Raw genomic sequence first — 6,944 nt, 5'->3', positions numbered from 1 at the left:
GTTTATTTTTTGAGCAGCAAAAGGGAAATTATTACTGAACGACTCAATTCCCTATTTGGAATGGCAAATCAAAGGTTTATCTTTGCCGCAGTCTCAACCTTCTGTATATAAAATACCGAGTTGATAAACGCCGAAAAGGAATTCATTGAAACAAAATAATGGGCAGCTTGATGTCAAACTTTACATAAATGTCCTTGTTCACTTAACACTTCTGTCAGAAAACTCAGCCTATCGATTTGCTGAATTATGAAATCGACTCACTACAATCACCCTTCTGCACATCACTTCGATCTCTCTGGTCTTACTATAATCTCTCATCATCATATCTGTTTCGCAGACACTACAAGCAACTCTTTCAAAAACTCAGAAAACATTTATCTAGATCCCGGATGGGTGGAATCAGTTTGAAACTAGTTACTTTATTCATATTTAATTTCGCTGTAAAATATTCATTTCTAGTAATCATGATCCATAAATAAATCTTCCTCTTATTTGTAGACGTTAAATCAAAGTGGTTAAGAAGATCATATTAAGGACTGAAATCAGTTGCTTTCTCTCTCCTCTAACTTCTCAATAAACCAGTATATCTCTAGATCTATTGAGATTAGGAAAAACAAGAGTATAAATAGGATTGCTCTTAGACTAAGGAGTTGGACGAACCTATCCGGCCGAAAATAGACACCGTGACAAACAGACGATGTTTCCTGTCTAAAAGTACTCAATGAAAAGTCCACCACGGACCTAAGCTCATAACACTTCAAATCGTTTTTCTGGTTTATTAAGATTTTCCGCAACCATTTCCACGAATCGACTGTATCAAAAAACTCTGAACAAAGTTGGCAAAAATTTTTATAGACACGCTAGAAAGGGTATCCGTTTGCGAAATGTAAGCTCATTGATTGATATGAAAAAGTATAAATACTTGATTGCAAAAAGTTAAAGTTTTCACCTCTAAAATTTGGAAACAACATTTAAACCAGATGCGTTTTCACTGAGAATTTTTTTGGATTATTTGGAGCAATCAAACCCGAACATCAAACTCTCAACCTTTTTTGTTGAGCACAACCACGGTCGAGCAGTTTTTTGTAGTCAGGACAGTCGAAGTATGTTGCTTGGGTGGAGCACGGTAGAGCACGTTTCTTTTTCGGTCGAGCACGGTGAAAACATATCTTGCTTAGGTCAAGCACGGCCGACCACATTTTTTTTTGGTTGAGCAGCGTCGAAACATACCCACATTTGGTCTTAACAGTCAAAACATACCGAATTTTGGTCGAGTCGGTCGAAATAATGAGCTCCTCGACCGAGTCTATACTCTTATTTCTTTCGTTACAAATTTTGTTATTTGTCGTCCAAACGACTTTTCGTCTTAATGCCCTGTCGCGTGCATTTTTATCTAGAGTCATGGGATTTAAAAGTTGCAAGTTGGTGTTTTCAAGCGATGAAAACTTCACGTTTTATGAAAAGAAAAACCAATATGAAGGCTTAAATGAGATGTGTAGCTTTACAACGAATACTTTTAAATCTTACATTCAAACTGCTTTTGCTGTTTACGGGGATTTTTTGGACCCAAAAACGCCTCCCAGACTCTTACTGATTAAATGACAAAATAAAGCCTTGAAAAACACTTTAAAAAACAATTTTATCAATTATGTGTCAATTTTTCAACCGTGAATCTCTAGTAGTTGTAGAGACAACGGCAAAAGCGTGAAAAATTTTTCGCTCATTTTATCGCTTGAAAAGTAAAACTTCTATATCCCGTGGAACTATTGCCACTGTGGCACCATTGCCGTCATATTTTTTGCGTTGGAAGTGGTTATTTTGCCTGCACAATTATTTACCACCAAAACATTACGCATATTTCTGTCTTCCTGCCTCAGACTGTTTCTGAGAAATAAAGAATCCCACTTTGCATAGCAGACTGGTGTTAATGCTTTTTTTTTATCGCAGCGAGTTACGTTATGAAAGAAACAGAAGAGGAACTTTATCAAACCTACGTCATTCTTCACTTGTTCAAACCGTACAATTCCTCAAGTGTTATGGTTTAAATAATGAAAAATGCATGTTTGATTATAAAAGAAAGCATGGGTGAATGACAAAGAGACGTGCGCTTAGTCTAGACAGTGAACTTATTAACGAGCTAAACAAACTAAATGAAGAGAGGCGGAGCAATAAGCAGAATGATCAAGAGCAGAATGGGTCCAAGAGCTGAAAAACAGAAAAATATTGACTTATATTGGTTTATAAGGGCGAATTGATAAATTAATTATTAGAATCGTCAAAAATACCAAGAAAACGAACAAATTATGCATGAATTGACTAATTCCGGTAAGTTTTTTTATTAATTATTTTTTTTTAAATCTCGATTAAAACACGCAAATTATGCATAAAATGTTCGTTGCTTTGGTATTATTGACATTTCTGATAAATAATTTATCGATTAGCTTATAAAAGTTGATACTTTTGTGTTTTTCTGCTTTTACACCCATTCTGCTCTTAGACCATTCTGCTCATTGACTGGCCACCATGTTTCACAACTTGCCCTAGGTTCGAACGAAACTGCTGTAGCAATTTGTGGGGTGCCGGACATCAAGACGACGGGACTTCAAGCCGAATCGTAAAATTAGGGACTTCAAGCCGAAAATGTTCTCATTAAGTCATGAAATAAGAATAATTTGAAAATTTATCTGAAGATTTTCTCATTTTCATGATCTTTCTTCACTAATTATTGGCGTTTTCATAAAATTTATGCCTCCAAATGATGTTTCGGAAAGTTGTAAAGTAAAACATGGTTGAAGGCATTTTTCAAGTGTATAATTTATGCATTTCAAAAACCGGCTGATATTATTAACGGATGCCAATCCTAAGTAATTCAATGTCATAAATAACGCTTATTACGGACTAAACTAGCGTAAGATTTTGAAAAGCAACGTTTTACAGATGAAAAAATAATGATTTGAGGTGCTTGTAAAGTTTAATTTTCGGCCTGAAGTCCCTTCGGCTTGAAGTCCCGTCGGCTTGTTGTCCTAGACCCCCTTCAAGCATGAGGGACGCCACCAGTGATTATTTCTCAGAAACATTCAACCTTCAAGACCTTTCCAGCTTCATTATGCATAATTATATATAATATTCATTCATGCAGTGAATATAGTTTTCGAGAAGTTCGTTAAGCCTCTTTCGAGCCACATCCTTAAATTAACGTTTTGGTCTGATGGTGTTTAAAAGGATGTTAGAATTGTCCTTAATGACTTTCCTGCTAAATTAATTTAGTCATTTTCCCTGATCTAAAAATAACCGGGATCTTGTTAACCCCCCCCCCCCCCCCTCCCCTCTTATTACAAAAGGTGGCCAATTCGTCTCAAGGTACAAAACTTGTATTTGGTAATATGTTCTATTTCTTAATTTATACGGGGGCCAATTCGTTGTAAAATACCATAGGGGTGGAAACAGTAAACATGATCCAATAATCCTCCTTCGGAATCTAGCATCAAAGTTTATTTGATTTAATTCCTCTAAAAATATTCCTGGGTTATCAGTTCTTAGTTTTCAAATCAAATATTATTGTTAGGACACCTAAAACAAGTTTGTACAATCTTGGTGAAGGGTCTTTTCAGTTAAACCCACAATATGATAAAAAATGAAAATTAGTTTTTTTTTTCAAAATTGGGCTGATTTTTCCCAGAAATATAAGACTGATGGTCTTCAGTCAATAAGCAGAATGGTCTAAGAGCAGAATGGGTCCAAGTGCAGAAAAACTGCAAAAGCTATTCAGTAAATTCAGTAAACAAATTGTCAATTTAACCAAAAAAAAATATTTTTTGCAAAATTTGAGTAATTTATTCGAATAAAATTCAATAAAAAAACTCGATGAAATCATTGATTTTATGCTTAATTTATTCATTTTCTCGGTATAATTGACGATTAAGTAATTGTTTTTTTTTCAATTAGGCCGTATAAATCATTAAAAATTAATACTTTTTGTTTTTCTGCTGTTGGAACCATTCTGCTCTTAGAACATTCTGCTTATTGCTCCTCCTTCTTTTTTCAAGCATTAGACTGCAAGGCAGCAATTTTGATGAATTTCGCCCACCCCTTCCGAGAAAATCCGCTTAAAATTTTTAAAATACCCAGTTTGGCCTAGTAATGTCGAGAAAATCTTAAATCCGCACCTGTAAATATGTAGGCCGAGTTTTTTTTTCCTCCAGACAAGTTTTATTTCAAGTTACCGTTTTGACCCATAAAAAGCAACCAATAATAAAAATAGCAACCAATTATGAAAATAGCAACCACTTATAAAAATAGCAGCCAATTATGAAAATAGCAACCACTTATAAAATAGCAACAAATTATAAAAATAGCAACAAATTATAACCTTTAGTAAAAATTATAAAGAACTTAGATGCAAGGTCGATGAGGTTCAGAAAAATTCACCAATGTCGACCCAAAATGGTTAGAGTCGACTAAGCTCGACAACGGACTTCGTTCGATTCAAAAAGTTGAGAGCAGACCACTATGGACCGATACGGTCGACACATAATTCAAGCATTTCTACTCGAGTGATCCATTATGGTTATGATTTTTGTTCCGACTTTCGTAACGAAAGTAACGGAATATTTGTGCTCGGGGTGGGTTCTTTTTCTTTCAGACAATTTTCGAGTTTTTAACTAGCCATTTTTGACAAATTTTTTTAATATCATTTAAAAGATTTTTTTGTCATGAAATTAAACCTGAAAAGATATTTCACCTGTGATCATTTTTCGTAAAGTTATGAGGGTTTAAAAGATTGCCATTTTGGCCAATTTGGGACAATAAATGCTCGATATATTTCGCGCTATTAACGCGTAAGCGATATTTAATCCGTCTTAGTTTTTTGTAGTCGAGACAGTCAAAACGTATTTTACTTGGGCGAGCACGTTTTTTTTTGGTCGAGCACGGTTGAAACATATTTTGCATGGGTCGAGCACGGTCAAAACATACCGGATTTTGATCGAGACAAAAAGTGAGCACCTCGACACAGGCTATACGCTCATTTTTTTCTTACAAATTTTCTCATTTGTGTCTACAAATGTCTTTGTTTTAATGTCCTGTCATTTTATTTACATACAGTCACAGGTAATAGAATTTGCCTTTTTAAATTTTCAAGCGATGAAATGAACAAAATTTTTTCACGATTTATGAAAATAAAAGCCGGTGAAAGACAAAGAGACGGGTTTGATCTAGAGAGTGAAGTTGAAATCGAGCGAAACAAATGAGACAAAGGCATTTTGGCGGGTAATGTAACGGATTAGGCGGTAAACGAGTAACTTGTTTACGTTTCACACCTTGCTTGGCGTCAAATCGAATGAAAACAAGACTACTCGTATAGTCACTAAAAACATTTTTTGGTTGAATAATTGACAAAATTATCGAAAAAAGACAAGACTGCTCGTTGCTCGTATCAGGGCGAAGCCCTGAAGGTTCCGACTGCCTTTTAAGTTTTATGGAGCAGTATTAACTTAAAAATTAAATGTAATAAATTAAAAATGACTTTTTTTCTCAATTCTGAGTTTTTTTTAGAAAAATCATCCCCCCACACGCCATATACAAAACAGAAGGATAGATTTCGCTCCTTGTAACAAATCAAATATGGCAAATAAGCGTCTTTCAACCAATTTAGAATAATTTCTAAGAGTCATTAAATCTCCGCTTACACGTTAATAGCGCGAAATATACCACGCAATAAATTGTCCCAAGTTGGCCATAATGTCAAACTTCAAATCACCATAACTTTACAAAATTGATAACCGGTGAAATATATTTTCAAATTTAAGCTCAGACAGCAATATTTACTGAGTGATATAAAAATAATCCGTCAAAAAATTGTCTGAAAAACCCGAGCACAAATATTCCGTTACTTTCGTATTGAAAGTCGGAACAAAAACGTTTTTTTTTTCTCTTTGTTCATCAAAAAGCGTATTTAGTGTCCCGTACTATTTTGATAAGGCTAAATTTCTGGCCTCAATTTAAATTGGATCGGAAAAATCCGCCACTTATGCGTGTTATAAGAATGCAATTGGCGCGTTAATTATCCCAAATTGGCCAAATGAGCAATTTTTAAAGCCCCGTAATTTTACAAAAAAATTACGGGTGAAACATCTTTTTAATTTTGAGCTCAGAAAAACAATACCTTGTAAAAGATATAAACAAACTTTGTGAAAACGCGTAGGTAAAAGACGAAAATTGACTGAACAAAAATTTGGCCCAAGCATAATTATTGTTCCGACTTTCGATACGAAAGTAACGGAATATTGGTGCTCGGGGTGGGTTTTTTTTCTTCAGACAAATTTCGACTTTTTAACTGGCCATTTTTGACGGAATTTTTTTTGTATCATTCGAAAAGCATTGTTGTCCTGAGCTCAAATTTGAAAAAATATTTCCCCTGTGATCATTTTCCGTAAAGTTACGGGGGTTTAAAGATTGCCATTTCGGCCAATTTGTGACAATTAACGCGCGATATATTTCGCGCTATTAACGCATAAGCGGAGAGTTAATCCGTCTTAGAAATCGCTCCAAATTGGTTGAAAGAAGCTTTTTCGCCATAATTGATTTTGTTACAAGGGGTGAAATCTATTCTTTTGTACTCTATATGGCGTGTGGGGGATGATCTCATAAAAAAATTTCAAATTTTATAAAGAAAAATTTTCGTTTTATCTTTTTTTATATGTAATTTTTTTTATGTTACTACTACTCCATAAACCTTAAAAGGCAGCCGAAACATTCAGGGCATTGCCCTGATACGAGCAGTCTTGTTACGTTTTCTTCATAGGTCGTCACAATAATTTTAAGTGCTGTAAAAAATAGTGACTCCTTATTTGCCCAAAAGTTGTCTTCTGACTGGTCGCTTTGCTTCTGCTGTGTTCGCTCGCTTTAATGTCTATCATAATTGCCTACTAACGTCACTGTCTGGA

Source organism: Symsagittifera roscoffensis, chromosome 5 (assembly GCF_963678635.1).
Source record: "Symsagittifera roscoffensis chromosome 5, txSymRosc1.1, whole genome shotgun sequence".
In the NCBI taxonomy this organism is placed as follows: Eukaryota; Metazoa; Xenacoelomorpha; order Acoela; family Convolutidae; genus Symsagittifera; species Symsagittifera roscoffensis.
This window is presented reverse-complemented; position numbering follows the sequence as displayed.